The sequence below is a fragment of the Populus nigra genome, chromosome 6 (assembly GCF_951802175.1).
Source record: "Populus nigra chromosome 6, ddPopNigr1.1, whole genome shotgun sequence".
In the NCBI taxonomy this organism is placed as follows: Eukaryota; Viridiplantae; Streptophyta; class Magnoliopsida; order Malpighiales; family Salicaceae; genus Populus; species Populus nigra.
The window spans coordinates 12,336,269-12,358,645 of NC_084857.1; positions in this window are offsets into that span (position 1 = coordinate 12,336,269).

Genomic DNA, 22,377 nt, shown 5'->3' on the forward strand with positions numbered 1-22,377 from the left:
TCCATATGCAAACAAAATATTTTTTTTTATCAAAAAGTGATAAAACAAAAAAAATTATAAAAATACTAAAACTTGCAAAAATATTTTAAGCTATTTTTTATGCTAAGAAATCACAAGTTAATGCAAATGCATTTTTCATATTTTTTTAGGACTTGACCATGATGCAAATTGTAAGTGTGTGAGTAGAAATTTTACTAATCTACTTATACATCTACTTTTACAATCCTCAAAAATACTCAAATCAAATACATATAATTAATTTGCAAAAATAAATCTCAACTCTAAATCAACCTTCAACGGTGTTGCTAAATAGGATAAGACTGCCAAAATAAAATCCAATGATGTAGTAATAGTGGGTTTCCCGTGGCGTGTGTTTGTCATGCGCCACCAAAGATAATGGTGCGTGGAATGATGCTCTAGAGTCCTAGATCGAACATGGCATAATAGATTGGGTAGCTTCCCCTTTCCTTTTCGTGTTTGTGCCTACGGTGAGAATCAATGTTACTTGCAAAAATAAAAAAACTTCACACAGCAAAATCAATTTAAACTCCTCATATCTTCACAAATTTGTTGTCGTTCTGGGAGGAAAGATAGTGGCATGCAAGCTACAGTAAGAAAAGTTATTGATTGCGTGACTCACAGTGCTAGTTAAGGGTTGATGTGACTCACAGTGCTGGTGTAGGCCGACTATTTTGAAGGCTAGTTCGGCTGAAACAATTAAGTGAAGAAAGGTGTTGCTGTGAGAGAAAGGTTATGGGTATCGCATGATGATGGGTTTGTCATAAGTGGTGGTGTTTAGGGACTATTGATGGTTGTCTTGGGTTTGTGGGTCTATGACGGAGAGGGAGGGAGGGAAGGAGGGAGAGCAACGTGGGTTTACTGCCAATGAAAGCTTCAGTTTTGGAAAGGGAGATGAAGACTGTTGTTATGACGCCTACCAATAATTGAAGGGAAGAGTTGGATCTAGGGAGGGAGGGAGAGCAACGCGGGTTTACTGCCAATGAAAGCTTCGATTTTGGAAAGGGAGATGGAGACAATTGTTATGAGGCCTGCCAATAATTGAAGGGAAGAGTTGGATCTACTATGGGTGTGTTGGCGTTGATGTGCTGGAATTAGTGGAGCTGTTGGTATGGTGGGTGGTTAGCAATTGGTGATTTTTTCTTCTTTTGTTTTTAAAGAGACAGTGACAAGAGAAAGAAAATAAGAGAGAAAGGGGGAGTGTTTTTTTACCGGATAATCTATGGAAGATTTTTGGGTTTTGTGTGAGAGTTCTGGCTTTATGCTTTGTTTTTTTTTTTTTATCTTTTAGGTCTACTCTCAAAGTAAATTTTTTTTTTATCTCCCTTCAGTATAAAGATTTTGATATGCTCCTCCCTTCATTTTCTATACACCAACATTTTTATTTATAATACAAAAGTCTAAGAGCATATAGAATTGAAAGCCCAAAAAAAATTCATCATCTTTTTTTAAATTTAAACTTGATTAGAGTTTAAAATCAAATTTAAAAATCAATAACTAAGATATTATGATTATTTTTTTCAAAACAGAGATTAGAAGAGAATGATAAAAACATATTATAATTTCTAATTTTTACACAAATTGACAAATCATTTTCAATTAAAATTAGTTTATGATATTTTAATTCCAAATTTAACCCTTTTAAAAAATTAAAATAAAAACAAATGGGATCAAATTTAGATTACAACATCCCAAAAACAAGTTTCTTCCAGTTAAAAAAAAAAGAGTCAACCCGACTGGGCCCTCAGTTGACGAAATTGTGGGGGGGGGGGGGGGGGGGGGTATGTCTCAAGTCCTTTCTACTGTACGATTCTGTCTTAAGTCTGCCTGTCTATTATTGTTCTCTTTAGCGTGGATTAGATTGGATTGGAAAGAAAGCAATGCTCTACATTAGTACATTGAACTGTGACGAGAATATTTTAAGTGGGTGTTTGTCATGTATCTGGACAGCAAAGACACCAATTAAAAGTTTTGTTAGATATTTTGATAGTCTTGACATTTTTATATTGGAAGTATTCAAGAACATTTAAGAATCATTATGTCTTTATGAAATTAATGAAAAAAGACTAAATTATAAATTAATCCCTGTGTTTTTAGTAAAATAATTAGCTATCCATTTGGTTTCAAAATACAATATTGAATCCTTATATTCTCATAATTGTTCCTAATTTAATTTTTTTCCCCTAAGAGATGTTCTTCGTTTCTAGTTAGATTCTTTAATCTAAAGAAAAAGAGTGAAAAATACATTTAAGAAAGTTAATTTAGGAGCCTCAGAAGGCATCGACAATCAATTTTGGTAAAAGGATGAATTTGTGATTTTCAAAAGTATAAGGATTAACTTACAGGATCATTAAAGATGCAAGGCCCACATTCAATTTACTCTAATGAAAGAAGGTTTCTTGGACGTCAATTGATCTCAAAGGCCACCAATTTGTAGGCCATATACAATGGACGTGGAAAATGTTGAGCCGCATTCGTTTTCAAGCATCATTCTCGATCATTGTCTCTTCAAAATTATTCAAGCTAGATTACCTCTGAAAGAAATAAAAAAATTATTGTTTTGGTTACTTAATCTTTCTTTCATAAAGTTTGAGGAAGACAGGCTTTTTTATATGTTTTAAAAGTCTTTTTAAAAAATTTTAATTTATTTTTTTATTTTAAATTATTTTTTTATAGTTTTATATTGTTTTCATGTGTTAATATGAAAAATAAATTTTAAAAAATTAAAAAATATATTATTTAAAAAAAAACTTTAAAAACAGCTGCTTCACCAAGGTTATGAGCAGACTTCACTTTTTCTCATACACAGGTCGAAAGAAAGAAAGAAAGAAGTGGGTAGTGGGTAGTGGGTACTGACTTTTTTTCAGTGGGGGAACATGAACAACATATACGTGTCACAATTCATATCCTGTCAATGAGCTTAATCTACATTTTGCCCTTGTTGTCTGCCACGCAGAATCTTCTACAGTGTTATTTTTAAATTTTGCATGAAGGTGGAAAAAATTATTTTAACTCTACTTCAGATAATGTGATGTAATAACCCAAATATATATTTTTTTAAAAAATAATATAAATTATATCTTGAAATCTCATATAACAATTTAAGCTATTGAGTTGGGATGATTCTTTAACATGGTATTAGAGCTTTAATGATCAAATGATTACGAGTTCGAATCTATTTGAGTTTTCACTTGAGGAGGTGTGTTAAAGAATAATATAAATTATATCTTGAAATCTTATCTAATAACTTAAATTATTGAGTTAAAATAATTTTTTATATTTTTAAAATTTTTTGATGATTTTTTCTTAATACGACTAATGATTAAGAAGATTTGTTCATTTAGTTGACTTTCTAGGTTTTAATTTTGGAGCTAGTATTAAAGAGAATTTATTAAGAATTCTGCCACTATGGAATGGAAGGGAAAGTTAGCTCGTGAAATTATAAAAATACATAAAAAAAATATGAATTTAATATTTTAAAAAACAAGTATATTTAAAAAGAAAAGTTACTGCTGCACTTTTTAAGGGTGATTTAAGATTCCAAGCTAGGATCCAAAGTCAAAAACAATGGGTGGGAATTCCCGTCCCCAGTTTTGAGAGAGACAGGGAGGGTTTCCTTTGAAGATGATGAAGTTTCAAAAGGCTTCATGAAATCATCTCCCACTAAACTTTCTCCCTCCAAATCCAATCAAATCAGGCAAAGTAATAATTCAGCTTTATGTATGGGTCCATCAGTGGTTACTTCTTGCATTTTCTGTGTACATGGTAATTATGCGGATGCAGGTTTTTTTTTCAAGTTAAAATTATATTAAAATAATATTTTTTTTGAATATTAATATATTAAAATCATAAAAAATATCTAAAAATACTAATTTTAAATAAAAAAAAATTTTAAAAAACAGACTATAAAAAAAGAAAAAACACTCCCGAAATGCTCTCTTATAGCTATGGAACGTCTAAATATCAGGTGGTAATTTTTAAGAACATCTAAAAACCGGAGATGATAGCAATCAATCCCTAAACCTCGTTTTACATCATTTGCTAAGAATTAAACCTCATGCTTAACACGACTAATTAATTAGCAGCCGTGTCCCTTCCTTCTTCACCAAATCCAAGGGAGAAAAAATCATGTGATATCAAGAACACTATTTGTATTATTTTCAGTAGCTAGGCAAAATGGTTACGCCAACCATGGAGATTTATCATGATAACCAACCGAAGTTTTACTTTTCTCCCCATGTTTGTCTCCCTTTTCAATGTTTCTTTCTTATGATTCTTGTTTTTGGTTCCTACTACCGTTTTGGTATATGGTGGCCGGTGAGAAGCGTTTCAGGCTTCCTTCTGGAAATAAAAGTAATTGTTATGACAGAAAAGTAAAATGAGTGGTTATCAAAGGATACTTCATGCTTTCAACTTCGTCATTTGCTCTTGTTTTGAAGAATCTTCTTTCTACTGTATGTATATATATAGGTGCTCTTTTAAATAAAATTCCTCCCATCAATTCACGACTTATAAAGAAACTACTCAAAAGAGCTCGAGAAGATTAATTTCTATTTATTAGTGTTTATGTTAAATTATGCCAATAAATAAATATAAAAGCTACCTAAATCCAAGAATTTGGATGACTTGTACAAGTGATGTTCAGTTGCGGATGATGAAAGTAGAGATAATTTCATGGTGGTTGCAACTTTTAACAAATCTTGGTATTCGATTCTTCACGAAAAAGAAGAACTTGAAACGTAACAAAAAAATTAAATAAATAAATTATTTTCTTTACATAGCTACGTACTATATTGCCAATTAGTTTTTACATTTTTTGTTATTCTAAATTATCATTTCTTCTTTTTAAAAATAATTCAAAGTACTGTGTGAAACAATGAATATAATGAATTTCTAACTCCTTTTGTTTTTATAAATTTAAGACCACGGATCGAACATGACAGTACTAAATTAGAGCCAGCACATGGATAATCCTGATTGTAAACATAATTAATTTAATAGAGGGACTCAGCCATCAAGTAATTAAGCAGAGGAGAGATTCGACGAGTAAAACTATATATCATGCGTGTAGTCAACCCGTTTACTCATCAAGATATCCGAAACTGAAGATTCTGCATGTAAAGTGGCATTTTCAAAACATGGAAAATGCTTGTCTTAAATTCTTATCCGGCTAACACTTCACAGAGAAGTCTGAGTTGAGTGCTAAGGGTATATACCATTACTAAAATCAGGTGCTAGCTAGCATGCAGCTTGCGACGCATCTATGGTAGGCTTTTTTACGTACAGAGAATGTGAAGCAGTATTAACACACAAGGAAAATGAGCAGAATATTATAGAGCAACAATGGTTCTGGGGTTCTTGAGTTTTGGAGAGGAAAATGTGGAACTACTCAGCAAATCAAATAACTATAGCTATCAACAAGAGGAAAATCAAGAAGAAGATTAGGAAGACTAACTGATCTGATCTACCTCACGTCTTCTGCTGAATTTCAAATGTTGATAAGATTTTCTATTAAGATTATTATGTTGTATTCAAACTCTATAAAGAGTAACCTTGTATCAGTAACATTAAGGTGTGAAAAATATATTTTCTACTTCACTGTTTTCTTTATTCTACATGGTATTAGAGCTACAAAAAGACTAGCGTCTCATTATGTCTTCATCTCCTTCCTTGTCCACTACAATCCTTAACTCCTCCTCTTTGACCCCCACAATAATTCCAATCTCTAATATTGTTTCACTCAAGTTGACTCCTGATAATTATCCTCTTTGGAAGACACAATTACTGCACTATTTTCGTGGACAAGACCTGTATGGCTACCTTGATGGTACATTCATTCTTCCTCCCCAAATGATTGATACTCTGCATCCTGATATAGGTGCACTCACCCAAGTTCCAAATCCTGCTTATTTTCAATGGTTGCGACAGGACAGTCTAATCCTTAGCACTCTCATGTCTTCAATGACAGAGGGTGTTTTAGCTCAAATAGTCTCTTATGCCACCTCTCATCAGGTTTGGCGAGCACTTGAAACAAACTTCTCCTCACAATCTCGGGCTCGTACCATCCAGGTTCGAACTCAACTTGCCAATGCAAAGAAGGGCAGTCAATCTGCCAATGATTATTTCTTATTGATCAAAAGATTAGCTGATGAACTTGCTATGGCTGGCCAACCTCTCAAATGTGATGACATCATTTCCTATGTTCTTGCTGGGTTAGGATATGAATATGACAGCTTTGTCTCCTCTATCTATGCCCGTAATGATCCAGTCACCCTTGAGGAAGTATACTCTCTTCTAATTGTTACAGAATCTCGTCTAACTCGCCATCATCTATCTACTCCTGCACCCCTTGCTGAAGCACATATTGCCCAGAGACAACCACCACCATCCAACAATAGAAGTAAAGTTAATTCTCGGGGTAGAGGCCGTCATAACAACTATCGTGGAGGGGGTGCTTTCTCTAGAAGTGACACATATAATTCTTCTACTATTGTGTGTCAAGTTTGTGGAAAACATGGCCATTCTGCTCGCAAGTGCTACCATCGTTTTGATCTCACTTATCAATATTCTTCTTCTCCTTCAAATAAACAGGCTTTTATTACAGCAAACAATGGCGGCTGGGAGAATGACTGGCATGCCGACACGGGTGCTACTCACCATATCACTCATGATATGGCGAATCTGAACCTAAAGAGTGATGACTATACTGGTACAGATCAACTTCAAGTTGGCAACGGTCAAGGTTTGCATATCTCTAAAACTGGCAATTCCTCTCTTCATACATCCTCTCATTCCTTTGTATTGAATCAAGTTCTTTTAGTCCCTCAAATTCGGAAAAACTTACTTTCTGTCCAAAAATTCTGCACTGACAATAATGTTTATTTCGAGTTTCATGATCAATATTTTCTTGTGAAGGATTACTTGGGGACCGTCCTTCATCGAGGCCATGTCAGTAATGGGTTGTACCATTTCTCACCCAACTATGTTCCTCCTCGAGCCTTTTCCAGTGTTCGCATTTCATTTGATCAATGGCATCGTCGCCTTGGTCATGCTGCTTCTCAAGTTGTTCAACGTGTTTTGTCTTAAAATAAATTACCAGTTGATAAAATAAAAAGGCACTCTGTGTGTCCCGATTGTCAATTAGCAAAAAGTCATGCTTTGCCTTTTACTAATTCAACTTATGTTTCCAAATCTCCATTAGACTTAATTTTTACCGATGTCTGGGGTCCAGCATCTGTAGCCTCAACTACCGGTGCTCGATACTATGTTAGTTTTCTAGATAATTATTCTAAATTCTTATGGTTATTTCCTATTAAATTCAAATCTGATGTTGAGCGTGTTTTTCTTCAATTTCAATGTTATGTGGAAAAACAATTTAGTGGTAAAATCAAAGTCATACAATCAGATTGGGGTGGTGAATACCGTAGACTTCATAAATATTTTCAAGCCAATGGCATAGCTCATCGTATTGCATGCCCTCATACTCACCAACAAATTGGTTCAATTGAACGACGACATAGACAAATTGTTGAAGTAGGCCTTAGTTTATTAGCACACTCAAATTTGCCTCTACTTTATTGGGAAGATGCATTTACAACTGCAACCTTTTTAATTAATCGCCTTCCAACACCCATCCTCAATAATTTGTCACCGTTTGAAATGCTCTATAACCGGATCCCAGATTTTTCTTTCTTACGTGTCTTCGGATGTGCATGTTGGCCTAATCTTAGACCATATAATAAACATAAATTGGATTTTAGAAGCAAATCTTGTATTTTCATTGGCTATAGTGTTAATCATCATGGATACAAGTGCCTTGATTTATTAACTGGTCGTGTTTATGTGTCCCGTCATGTAATATTTGATGAAAATATGTTCCCTTACCAGAAAAATATTTCCTCTATACTGTCCTCAAATTCCAACTCATCCACACATGTTAACTTGCCTTTCCATCTTCCAGTACCACTACCTGCCAGCTTTAATGATATGCAAACTCAAAGTTTACCATTTGCAACTAATGATTCTGTTCCTTTAGTGTCTCACTCTGCAGGAACAAATGAAGAGCCACCAGTTAGGCATGCTACTTCTATCTCCTCGTCAGAGGTAGCTGCTGCTGAACAGCCCATCTCCTCCAGTTTATTAGAGACACCTCTTCAACCCACCTTAAATCCTGCAGTAATGCAAGGCACTACCAGCACCCATGCCATGATTACCAGATCAAGAAACAATATTTTTAAACCAAAAGCTCACTCTGATGCTTTTGTACGGTATCCTCTACCTAAAGCATTACTTACCTCTTTTCACTCTTCTGATGTAGAACCAACATGTTATAGTGATGCAGTCAAGTCACCCCAATGGCGCACAACAATGAATGCAGAGTTTGATGCTCTTCTACGCAATGGGACTTGGTCATTAGTTGCTCCTCCTCCTAAAGCCAATATTGTTGGTTGCCGCTGGATATATAAAATAAAAAAAAATGCTGATGGTTCCATAGAGAGGTTTAAGGCCAGGTTAGTTGCCAAAGGCTTTCATCAACAAGAAGGAATTGATTTTAATGAGACATTTAGTCCTGTTGTCAAGCATGTTACAATTCGGATAGTCTTGTCCTTGGCTGTTTCTTATAATTGGCAGATTAAACAAATTGATATCCAAAATGCATTTCTACATGGTGAACTGGAAGAGGAAGTTTATATGGCCCAACCTCAAGGCTATATCCATCCCCAATATCCTAATCATCTTTGCAGACTACATAAGTCAATCTACGGCTTGAAACAAGCTCCTAGAGCTTGGTTCTCTCGTCTAACAGATAAACTACGGGCGATTGGATTTCGTGCTAGCAAGGCAAACCCTTCTTTGTTTATTTGGAACAAAAATAATGTTCTGGTTGTGATTCTTATTTATGTTGATGATATTATCATCACAAGCAGTTCTAGTACTGCCATCCATCATGTGCTTCAAGACTTACATTCAGATTTTGCAGTGAAAGAGCTTGGTGATCTTAGCTACTTTTTAGGGGTGGAGGTCTTGCGCTCAACTGATGGTATGTATCTCACTCAAAGAAAGTATGTGGCTGAACTCCTAAAATGCACTCACATGGCAGAAGCAAAACCATGTACAAGTCCTATGTCAACTACCTGTCACCTATCTGCAACTGAAGGAGCTAAGTTTTCGGATCCTTCTCTCTACAGACAGGTTGTTGGTAGCCTGCAATATTTGGCATTTACGCGACCTGATCTTTCATTCTCAATTCACAAAGTAAGCAAGTTCATGCATAACCCAGCCACATTGGCAAGCAGTAAAAAGAATACTACGTTATCTTAAACATACCATATCAACGGGACTATTTCTTAGTCAGTCTCCTAACTCTGCAATTCAAGCTTTTTCAGATTCTGATTGGGCAGGTGATCGTGATGATCGACGGTCCATAGGTGCTTATTGTATTTTCATGGGCAGCAATCTTATCTCATGGCGCTGCAAGCAACAATTTACAGTTGCTCGTAGTAGCACAGAAGCTGAATATAAGTCTCTTGCAGACACTGCCTCTGAACTCCAATGGTTGCAATCAATTTTATCTGAAATTGGCTTCAAAATTCCAAACCCCCCAGTATTATGGTGTGATAATATTGGAGCCACATACTTGACTGCTAATCCTATGTTTCATGCCCGTACTAAGCACATCGAAATTGATTTTCATTATGTGCGTGATCAAGTTCAAAGAAAGCAACTTACGGTTCAATTCATTTCTACTAAAGATCAACTTGCTGATTCACTGACAAAACCAGTGTCTCCACGCAAGTTTCAAAATACTTTGACCAATCTGAATGTCCGAGCTCTTCCCTTCAGATTGAGGGGGCGTGTAGAGGAAAATGTGGAACTACTCAGCAAATCAAATAACTATAGCTATCAACAAGAGGAAAATCAGGAGGAAGATTAGGAAGACTAACTGATCTGATCTACCTCACGTCTTCTGCTGAATTTCAAATGTTGATAAGATTTTCTATTAAGATTATTATGCTGTATTCAAACTCTATAAAGAGTAACCTTGTATCTGTAACATTAAGGTGTGAAAAATATATTTTTTACTTCACTGTTTTCTTTATTCTACACATCCTTAGCATGTTTTTTTTCCTTCCATGTGATTTGGAGTTGCGAAAATTCTCTTCATATCTGCTCGAAGTTATTCTAAAACACCTAACATTTTCATCATAGCTTACGTCTTAAACCTGAAAAGGCGTAGGAACAAAGGCATCACCTGCCAGCTATTTTTCCCGGCTGCTGTAATTGTCATCTTTAGAAAGCTTTAAGATCTTGGGATGTGATTGGGACTGCTAAAGGTGCACTGCAATCTCAAAGGGGACGACTATATTTGATCGAGAGCTTCATGTTTTTGGAATTTCTATTTTTTTTTAAAAAAAATGCAGGGAGGAATCTTGATCTCAAGTGAGCAGAAAATGCATGGTAATCGAAAATAAATTTGTGTTGCATGTAATTGTATCACTTTCAAAAGATTATTTACCAAGACGACATTTCTTTTTCCGTTTTCAGCAATATCAAGTTCTTTTAATTGCGTAATGTGGTAGTTGTCTGCCCAAAAATTCGATGGAAGCTTGAAAACTCGATCTCTTTCTGACGCAAGTAACAGGAGACTTTCGGTCCTCTTTGCTTTCGACCTTTCAGCATGATCCTCACATTCTTCATAATAAATAAAAGGTGCAGATAATTTCCTTTTTTAAGTATTCTAGAATATTAATTTGCATGACTTAATTAAAAGGCCCATCATTTTAATGTTAATCTACACTTTATAAATACATTATTAATTTTTAAATAAAATATAGTACAAATACTTGATTGATCAATAAAAATAAGACATTTTTATCTATAGATATACTTGATTCATCCGTTTTTTTTTATTTGATTATCAGGTATTTTTTTAAAATTTATGAAAGGATTTTTATAATTTTTTTAGAGTAATACGGATTATCTCATGTTTTTTTTATATCTTTACTAGATTTACCTCTATTAAAATGAGTTTTTCTAAAACATATTCACTTCAATAAAAAAAAAATTGGAAGTATAATCACTCAATTACAAAAAACAAAACACTAGTAGAAGCATTAATTTTATAATTAACTCACCTTCTTATCAAAGCTATCTTCAAACTTTTGCAATTAATCTCTTGTATTCAGCCTTTTCTTCAATCTCCAGGTGTGCGTGTAGATCACCCGTCCAATTATTCAATTTTTTTTAAAAAAAAACTTTATTCTATAACTAAGATTAAATTAGCATCGGTTTGGATGATGAGTAGTCTTAAGACATTTGTTAAAAATCAACTGCAATTTCTAATTAATATTCACTTTATTGTTTTGTAATAAAATTACGGCTAACACAGTACTTTAAATTATTGATCAAGATATAATTAGTCTCCGAACATTATCATTCAATAATTGTTTAATTTATTCAACTACACATTATTGTAACTTGAAGTCAAGCCACAAATAGCATTCACTTTTTTTTATTTTAAAGAAAATAGCATTTAAGTTTTTTAGGTGAAGAGTTTTTTTCCCCTCCCTTTTTAGGAGTTAATGAAAGAGATGCTAGAAGGCATTGTTGTTTTATGTATTTACATATTTAAAAAAAAAAACAAGTATTTTTCCTTACATTGAGTATTGAGATTAAATATAATATAACAAATTTACATATTTAAAAAAAATTAGGTATTTATTTTTTTGACATTGAATGTTAAAATTAATAATAATATAATGATCTTAGTTATAAAACTCAAATCAACCTAACAAGTTGACTCAGGATCTAGACAACTTGGAGCCTTAATCGATCTGTATTTAAAAAATATATAGAAAAGATTGTCGTGATCTAATTTGGTCAAAAACTCAGGTTAATCCAGTACTCAGACAACCTGAGATAAAACTCAAGTAAAAATTTATTGACTTTTTTAAAATAAAAAATTTGATTAAAACAATATCATTTTGTTCATTTAAAAAAAATGGAGTTAGCTTGAATTAACTTTGTTTGACATTCTTGACTCGTGACTTGAGCCTTGTCCTTGATCAACCTCGGGTTAGATTTTAAAACTATAATAGTAATTACTTTTATCCTTACATACTAAGAAATTTTATTATATTAGGGAGTAACTAATGATAAGTTATTCCCTAGACTGACTTTAAAAAAAAGATAGATATAACTAAAAAGGAAGAATTTTAGGTGGAGATATTCTTATTCTTTTTTATGGGTCGTGGGTTTCATCTTTTTTTTTTTATATGTCTGTCTCTTTCTTTAAGATAGGTTTTGTAAGTAATTAATAAGATACTATTAATTATTCTTTCATCACCATAAAATTTTTTATTGGCATAAATAAGTTTAATTTGAATTAATAATATTTTATATTGACATTTTATGAATAAAAAATAATAAATATCATTTTTTAAATTAAATATATTTTTATCTCTATTGTTTTTTATATTCACTATATAAATCTCTTACTAGCATTGTTTATATCATTGTCCCCGTGTCTGTTATCTCTTACTTTTTCTTTTTCTTTTTCTTTAGGCCATGTTTGTTTCCCGGAATTCATTTTTCGGGAAACCACTTTCCAAACTTTCCTGTGTTTGTTTGTCACTAGGAAAGTTGGTCAACGAAAAACACTTTCCGGTCAACGGAAAACACTTTCTGGTCAACGAAAACATTTTTCGGTCAACGAAAAACACTTTCCAGTCAAAGAAAAATTTGGTTTGGTTTCTAGGAAAGTGTTTTCTCTTTTGGCTGTGTTTGTTTTCCGGAAAATGGTTTCTGGGAAACCACTTTCCAAACTTTCTTGTGTTTGTTTGCCATTGGAAAAATTGGTCAACGGAAAACACTTTCCAGTCAAAGGAAAATTTGGTTTGGTTTTCAGGAAAGTGTTTTCTTGAAAAATTTGGGCGGAAAACACTTTCCGGAAGTTGTGAAAAATTTAGAAATGTCATTATTTGCTGATTATATCAAATTTGATCCTCAAACTTTTGATTTCTATATATAATTTGTTTTGAATATTTATTTTTCAATTTCATCTCTTAAAATTTAATTTTTATATTAATTTTGGTCATTATTTTTATAATTGCTATTTGCTTTTTCCTTATCATTTTTTTATTGAAATTTTTTTCTATCAAATTTGGTCCTCATTCTTTTGATTTTTACTTACTTTATTTGAAATAATTTATGAAATGTTAATTATTATTATTTTAATTTCTTCACCTTTCATTTTTTTTAATTTTTTAGATTTGATCTCTATTATTTTGATTATTATTTATTTTATTTGAGATAATTTATGAAATTATTTTTTTTTCAATTTCATTCTTATTCAACTTTTTAATTTGTAAGATTTGTTTCTCATTATTTTAATACACTTGAAAAAATAAAACATTAATAAGTTATTTTCCAGCTCATTTTCCAAAACATAACCAAACACTGGAAAATGTTTTCCAACTTAATTACGTTTGAGACTTTCTTTCTTTTCACCTTTCCCACCGTTACATCTAAACACATTTCAATTAATTTCCACACGAACACACGTGTACTTTATCTTCCATCCAATCACATGGTAGATGATTATTCAATGATTTTTTTTTATTACTCTGCCTATTTGTTATTGTCATACTTTTAAATCAAATTCACTTTTCATTCAAAAACAGTTTTCAGAGGTTGTTTGTGAGAATGATAATGGTTATTTTTTAAAGTGTTTTTTTAATATATTAAAATAATATTTTATTATTATTTTTAAAATTTTAATTTTGATATCAACACATCAAAATAATTCAAAAATATAAAAAATTAATTTTAAACAAAAAAAATGAATTTTAACCCATCTTTATTTGGACTGTAATTCTAAACAAATCCTTAATCAATACTTATTTTTCTTTGAAATTAAATTAAGTGTGGCTTTTAAAATAAAATTATTTTGGTTTTGAAACAAAATAGGGTATTCCAAGCTTTGAACCAAAAGAATAACTACTTGTTGTCATATTATTTTTTAATTAAAATGATATTTTTTAAAAAAATATTACATGTACCAAAGATGCTAGTATTCTACACTATTTTGCTTTGAAAAAAAAAGATATATCACTAACTGTAGCGAAATGATGTGTTTATATATATATATATATATATATATATATATTAAAAAATATTTTTAAAAAAATAATGTATATTATAATCTTAAACACACTCTAATTATAAATAAAAATATGTGACGGTGCAACATACAATTTTAGTGGGATTTCAAGAGGGTGGATCACTTGGGATCGAGCTATTACATGTAAAATTACTTGGCCTAATTCCATGTAAAGTTAGTTCTTTAAACTAAAATCCAAGTTTTATTGAGGGAGATGGACATTGATGCGAGTTATTTTTCATATAAAAAATTAGTTGAAGCATAGGTTTTATAATAAATGAAAGAAAAAGGTCCATTCATAGACTTTTTGAAAGAAGAGGACATGGATAAAGATTTTCATAGAGATAATATGTGGAGGCAGAAAAGATTACTTAAAATTTAATAGGTTTTATATATGTTAAAAAACGTTTTCTTTTATAATTTATTTAAATATAGAATCCTGCAACTCATAATCATATATAAAACTTGTTTTTCTTATCATAAATAAGTCTTATGATCTTGATAAGGTTCGAGTTTATTTCAAGGGCTTGTGGGTCAAGTTGGTATCTGAGATATCTGGTTAATCTCCTGATTTTGATATTCTTATCTATTTTTTCTTAGAAAGGTCACTGGCTGATCATGCTTAACACTTGTAAAAGATCCATTTTTATATATTTGAGGACTCTTTAATAATTAATGAGTATAATTTGAGAGAAAAGGTGGTCATAATTTAGAAAAAAAACCTTAAAATAGATATGCTATTTTATTTTTGGAGCAAAATTGAACCCTCTATGAAGGATATCGCCTTTTTTTTATACCCCCCTTCTCGCACTCTTTATTGAAGATAAAGAATTAAAATATCAGCAAAATATCTGTAACTTTTCAAGGTAAAATATCTCTAACTCATCATGATAAAATATTTCTGGCATTAAAAAAGCATGGGCTCAGCCCACATATATCAAGGCTTAACGTTTGACTGAGTTCAGATATGGTAGGTTTGGCAACTTGTTAGGCTTACATATGCCTAGGCTAAATGCTTGGCTGAGCCTAGAGATGGTGGGCTTGGCAGCCCGTCAGAACTACATATACTTGGGTTCAACACTTAGCTAAACTCAGAGATTGTGGGTTTAGTAGCTCGCCAAAACCATATATGTAAATGGTGGGTCTGACAAGTTATCAAATCTACATATACATGGGTTCAGTGATTGGTTGGGCTCAAAGATGACAAGTATTACCCTTTCTTTGATCATTCTTTTAAAGGGCAGATCTAATAAAAAAAACCAATAAATGTTGATCCATTAATAGTCCCTTAAATCTTTGGATTTTATATGTAAAGATTTTTAAAAGTACTTGTTAGCAAAAGATGAGACCTTTTTTACCGTCCCTATAAGATCTGACGCGTCCCACATAGGACTATAGGGATCTTTAAGTCCAGGTGGCTTGTCCTCACTGGGAGAAGTGTCTCTTGGGAAATAAAACAACAGTTGACTTTCAATGCAGTAATTGAGTGGATTTTTTTAGATTTGTGATGACATGAAAGGTTACTCATCCAACGGTGAGAACAAAAAGTTTGTTTCTTTATAACCTTAGTTGTTCTTGCTTGTGGATTTTATTTTACTTTAACTTTCTATGATTTTTTTGAAAACTTGCTCCTACAATAAAAAACCCATAATCATCTTTTCCCTAATTCAAAAAAAGACCCCCTTCAGACATTTCCCCTTCTATAAATTTTTTACTCATCTTTCTTTCAAACAGAACAAATAAACCTCAAGAATGTCAAATCCTTCTCTAAAAAGAGAAGCACTCATGTCCTTGACGAGGAGTTCAGGTTCTAATTAGAGCCTAAAAAAGGCAGCAAGGGACAATGGTCTATTAGATTGGGCCTCAAAACAAGAAGAGGTGTTACATTGGCATCATTCTCTAATAAGAAAGGGAGAAAACCTTTCTATATGAGTCATTCTCCTTCCCCCACCAAAGATACCCGATTCAGGAGGTCTCGAACGAGTCCCTCTCCTAACCCTGTAAGAGACATCCAGGAAAGATGGAGGTTTCCCCACATTTCTATATACAACATCTCTAACAATGTAAGTGTTATGGATATAGAATTTGTGGCCCACCACTAACCTCGAGAGTACATGGCTCAGATATCCGACCCTGTTGAGCGTATCAATGAGCAAACCCTAGGCTCTACCCTAGGTTATTTTGAAATTATCCCCCAACTGTATGTATAAGATGGTGCAATCCTTCCCTTTTAAAAAGGTTCATAAGGGATGTGTTTAGTTATCAGATGGGTTTAGGCAAGCTACACCCCAATGGATAGACAATCATATCTTTTTTGAATAATTTTATAGGATCATTAGGCTCGAGCCTACTATAAATATTTTTATAAGCTATTATTAATTGGTTACTGGCATCGATCACATAAATGACATGCAGTGGCTCTTCACCTTCACAAACAGAAACAATGATGCCATGAAAAACACGTTGGCTGAGAAGCCAACACATGTCAAGAAGTGGAGGGGGGAGATGGTTGGTTGTAAGATTCATTGGGACAATTAATCATGGAGAAGGACTGCAACTTATCTAGGGTTGCTCCCACTACTATAGGGGCCTCTATGAAGTAAACAACAAGCCTCGTTTAAGCTCGGATGAGGAGAAGAATTATGTTGTGTTATACTCGACTTCAACTGAGTATGAAGTTAATAAAATGGACCAAAAATACTACTAAGTTGTTTTGCAAGGTAGCTTGCTGCCCTTTTTTTGGTTTGGTTTGGTGATTATCATTTTTAACAATTACTCTTGGTACACCTTCATGATGTGTGCCCACTCTCGAAGGCCTTGGGTGACTGAAAAGGGTCATGTGAGAAAGGTCGTGGTTATAAACAGGGCAAATCAAGTTGTTTTCGAATGACTACGTAGGAAGAAATATATTGTGAAAGTCAAACTGCAGAGCATTAAAATGACTTATTCCATGTTGAAGTACACTAAAAGACCAAGCACAGGGCTTTGCCTTTAAGCTGGACTCTTGTAAAAAATCACTCAGGGCCACCCATAACTAGGTGGTTCCCCTAAGACAGAAGCTCTTTGAAGCAATGGCCTTTTAAGCTAGTCTGCAAGTTGAGCTTACTATTAGGCAAGCTAAGCTTGCTATTTCTAGGGAAGATGCTTAGCATTCCTAGGCAAAGTTGAAGACTTTAAAAGCTTTTGTAGGGAGTTTCAAGGATTTTTCACGAGGTTGGAAACTTTAATCGAGAAGGTGGAAGACAAGATATTCCTTGCAATGTCCAATCTGTATTTCTTCAATCTTTTAAGGGGGATGCAGGTGGATTTCAGTACAGCCTTCCATCTAGTCCTAGTCACTGATTTCGCAGACATGTTCTTAGTTAGGATCGCTATAGCCCAATAAAAGGAGTACCTAACTGAGAAACCTGAGCTAGATCTTAAACCCCTTTGTACACATGTATACATATTTTTTTCTTTTTTTTTATAAAACCCATTTATCTCAATATTGATTTTCATGAGTCTAAAGTTCTCGTGTAGAAATCTTATTTGGGTTTAACACACACACTTGGTAAAATATTTCTGGGTCTGACGCCTATACCTAGTAAAATATTTTTAAGTCAAACGCCTATACTTAATTAAGCATTTCTTATGCTAGGCAACAAATTATCTAACCTTAATAGGATTTAGGAAGGTCCTACCTTCTTGAAATAAAGAAAAGGTGTCATTTCTTAGCATCTTTTTATCAGTTCAGATGTATTGTGTGATTGCATTAAGGAGACTATGACAATCTTTTCCAAGGTAAAATATGTCATAGCACTAGGGAGCCGTTCATTCTTTCCAAAGTAAATGTATTATCATACTAGGAAGAGTGAATTCATTCGATCAATGAAAGGGTAGGAGGCTCGTACCTTGGGGAAAACATGAGGAGTATAAAACATCATTATTTTGAATAATTTAATTCATATACAAGAGACCTACATTCTTAGTCATTGATTATAATACATTTTTATCTCTCATTGAGGTATAATCAACCAAAATAACATTATATTTTTGACCCTAAAGAGGGAAGAGGATGGAGTTTCTCCAATAGAGGTTTTCTAGGTGGTCGTCAAAAGGACTCCTCCTATATCAACATAATTCTTTGGATTGTTGTAAAAGTATGACTAGCGAACGAGAAGTCAACTTCTATACTTGGGGATAGTATACCCTGCCACGTTTAAAAACTTGGATGAAGTCATTGGCCTGTAATAACTCCAGAAGTTGTACAGTTTAAACCAATATTTTGCTAGTACACATTAAAAGCATTCTAAAACCTCAAGACTCTAACTCTGATGGTACTTAGGGATGATGATAGATTGCCTTTTAAAAGAGCAATCAATGGATCTTTGATCATTTTCTTATTAACAACACTATTGATGAGGACTGAGTTTATCCCATGGGCTTATGGGGCAAATTGGTATCTGGAATATTTGGTTAATCTCATGATTCTAGCAATTTTATTCATCCTTCATTGGCAAAGTGGTTGGTGGATCATGCTTAATACCTGCAAAAGGTCTCTTTTATATATTTGGGGACTCTCTGATGATTAAATGAGTATAGTTTAAAAGAAAAGACAGTAATAATTTAGAAGAAAGTCCTAAAATAAACATGCTATTTTTTAATGGAGAAAAATAGAACCCTTTTCTTTTATACCCCTTCATATTATTTTTTGAAAAGAAAAGGTTAAAATATCAGTAAAAAATATCTTTGACTTCTCAGGATAAAACATCTCTAACTCGTTAGGATAAAATATCTCTGATGTTAAAAGAGCATGGGCTAAGCGTTTGGCTAAGCCCAAAGATGATGGGTCTGGTAGTTTGCCAGAACTATATATACTTGTGTTCAATGTTTGGATGAGCTCAATAATGATAGGCCTGGAAGCTCGCCTACAATTACACTTTTTAACTATGCCTATAGCTGCATGCCAAAGCTGTACCCAAAAACTACTTTTATGACGGCTTGAACACATAAAAAGTATCATCGGGACTCAGGAGCTTTGATGATAAACAAAAGGTAACTTATCTACTGTAAGTATTTTCTCCCCCACTTTTATTAGGTCAAGTCTTCCGAGCATATATGTTTGCAAGCCTTGAAAGGCTCTGGTGATACATGAAAAAACTATACAAATATTTTATACATTACATACACCTCCAAAAATATCCTAGATATCTATATTAAATATCTTAAATATTTTTTAAGATATTTATCTTAATAAGTATGGCTTTATCTCTTTAGCTAAAGGGTGGCCAAGGCCAATAGACTAGAGCTTATCTCTCTAAAGCTCATCTCTTTAGACTTTAGGTTTAACACAACACAAGTCTAACACATGATTTAAACAAGTTTTAAGGAATATTTAAGCCAGAATAATACTTATTCTTCTTGTTATATGTATAAACACTATACTGACTTTAGCTTCAGGGTGTTTTTCTTCCACATGTCGACAGACATACCAAGTTTTTCAGGTTTGGTTTTATCCACCTATAGAAAAGTGCCACCGATACTTCCTAGGATTTTTTTCCAGCCTCATCAGTAAGTAAATGCAATCAACTTAGACCTTGATTGTTTTGATGGGATGTTCTTAAACATAAACTTATAGGTTTATACCATTTATGGTCTACATATTGAAAAGCAAACCAAGAATCTTATAATTAAAAAGTTTTACCATCCAACTCTTCTACTACAAATATGTGACATAGCAAGCACAATCCTCTTTTTTTTAAGGTTTTTGAAAATTATATTTTTCTATGTCTAACCTTTATAGATGGTTTAGAATAACACTTTAGTTTTCTAAGAGATTAGATTTGAAAAAAATAAAAATAGAACTTTGTGCTCAAATACAATATTTTTCACTTTAAAAATATATATTTTTTAGTTTTTCAAATTTATATCGAGTTTGAAAAATATATTTTAGAGGTTCTCCATAGTTTTTTAATACAAGTTTTTCACTGTTTTTCAAATAAGAAAAATGAACAAAACATTTTTTTTTCTTTTATATACAAATACTTTTTAGCCAAGCAATTATTAAAATTATTTTTTACATGTATTTTTTTCATGTTTAGTTAGAGTCATGAATTTAATTTTTATTTTAAATCTAAAATATAGATTTTTTTTAGTTAGCATTATATTTTTTTCATGGTAATTTTTAATTTCAATAAAATAAAAATAATATTCTATAATTACAACATCACAAATAAAAAATATTAAGATGACTATTATAGATTATGGTTTTATTTTTTAAAAAAATAGTTGTGATATTTGATGTATTTCTTATTGTTTTGGTGAAAAAAATTCGTTTTAATCTTCAATAAATGAACACACTTTCTAATTTTTTGCTGGAAAGGGAAAAGAAAACTAAAAAAATTATATATTTTATGTTACTGAACACATTCTTAAAATCTCTCATGTAAAACCTGTTTTTTTTCTCTTTAGAGGTGGCTCTCATTCCCTAATCTTTGTGTCTGGGTTTTGTGTTAGATCCACCATTTGAGATAGATTTGATTCTACAAGGCTTTTATTTTAGTATTTCCTTTGAATGATCTCCTTATTTCGAAACCATAGGTTAGATGGATTTAAATAGGAGTTCTGAAGGTTTTTGCAGTGAGGAGTTTGTGTTTTATTTTTAAAGGTTGTCGCAAGTTTGGATGATGATTGTTTTTTTTTTTTTTTGAAGGTTTAGTGAGTGGTGGTGGAGGTATTATTTGTCATAGAGATTGATTATTGACAAGTATTGCATTGCAAATTAGATTAATTTTTTTTATAATATAAAAAATATTTAAATATTGTTAATGTATTTTTTAAAAACAAATTAATTACGATCTCAAAATACAATGTATATTGAAAAATATCTTTTTAAAATATCAATACGACGATACATTGGATGTTATTTTCTTAAAAAAATACTAAGAAGGTGACAAATTAGACTGACCCGAGTTAACTTGTCAAATTCACAACCCATATTTTGATACTGTGATAACCTTATGTCATCAAAATAAACTATGAAGGTCAGTTCTTAATTAACCTAGTGTTAACTGATAAAATTAAAAACAAAATATTAAAATTAAAGAAAGACAAAAAAACTACCTAAGTCAATCAAAACTAACTTGCTAAACTCGTAACCTGAGTCATGAGATTAAGATAATCTTATAGAAATAAATTATTAAAACCAATTTTCAACTAACCCAATGTTAAAAGATAAAATTAAAAAAAATCAATTAAAAATAAGAAGAGAAAAAATCTCATGTCAACCCAGGCTAACTTATTAAACCCGCGATCTGGGTTATTAGAATATGATAACTTTATAAAAAATAAATAAAAATATTTACAAAACTCTATTTATAACATATTCAATGTTGAAGGTTGAAAAAAAAACAAAAAAAAACAAAATCCATAAGCCCAGGATAACTTCACATAAAGCAAATTGAAAAAAAAAATACAAAACTCGATTATCAAATAACCTAATATTGAAGGATGAATTTGAAAAAAAAATTAAATAAAAAAATATTGAGTTGTTGGAGGGTGGAATTGAAAAAAATATCATCCAATTATAATAGGATCTAAGAAAATGAATTGGGTTAACTCAAACTAACATGCCAAACCCACGTCTTAGGTCACGAGAACAACTCCATAGATAGAAAATTGAAAAAAACTATTAGCCCAATTAAAAAAAATATTCAATTAAAAAATGACCAGAAAAAGATGAGCAGACGTAACCTGAATTAACTTGTTAGACTCGCGATCCAGATCATGCTATCAAGATAACCACATAGAAAGCAAATACAAAAAAAATTCACGAAGCTAAGTTTCCAACCAACATAAATTGAAGGATGAAATCTAAAAAAATCAATTAGAAAAGAGGTAAAAAATTAACCTGAGTTAACCTGTTAAAAACATGATCGATGTCATGAGACCAGAATAACTTCATAAAAAGAAAATAAAAAAAATTACAAAGCTCCATTCCTAACATATCCAATGTTGAAGGTTGAAAAAAATAATCCATGAAACCGAGATAACCTCATATATAACAAATTGAGAAAAAAAATATGAAACTCAATTCATAAACAACTTGATATCGAAAGACAAAATTAAAAAAATAAAAATAAAAAAGACAAATTATTTTATTAAAAAAATTTTATTTTTTATTTTTAATTGTTTTAATATGATGATGTTAAAATAAATTT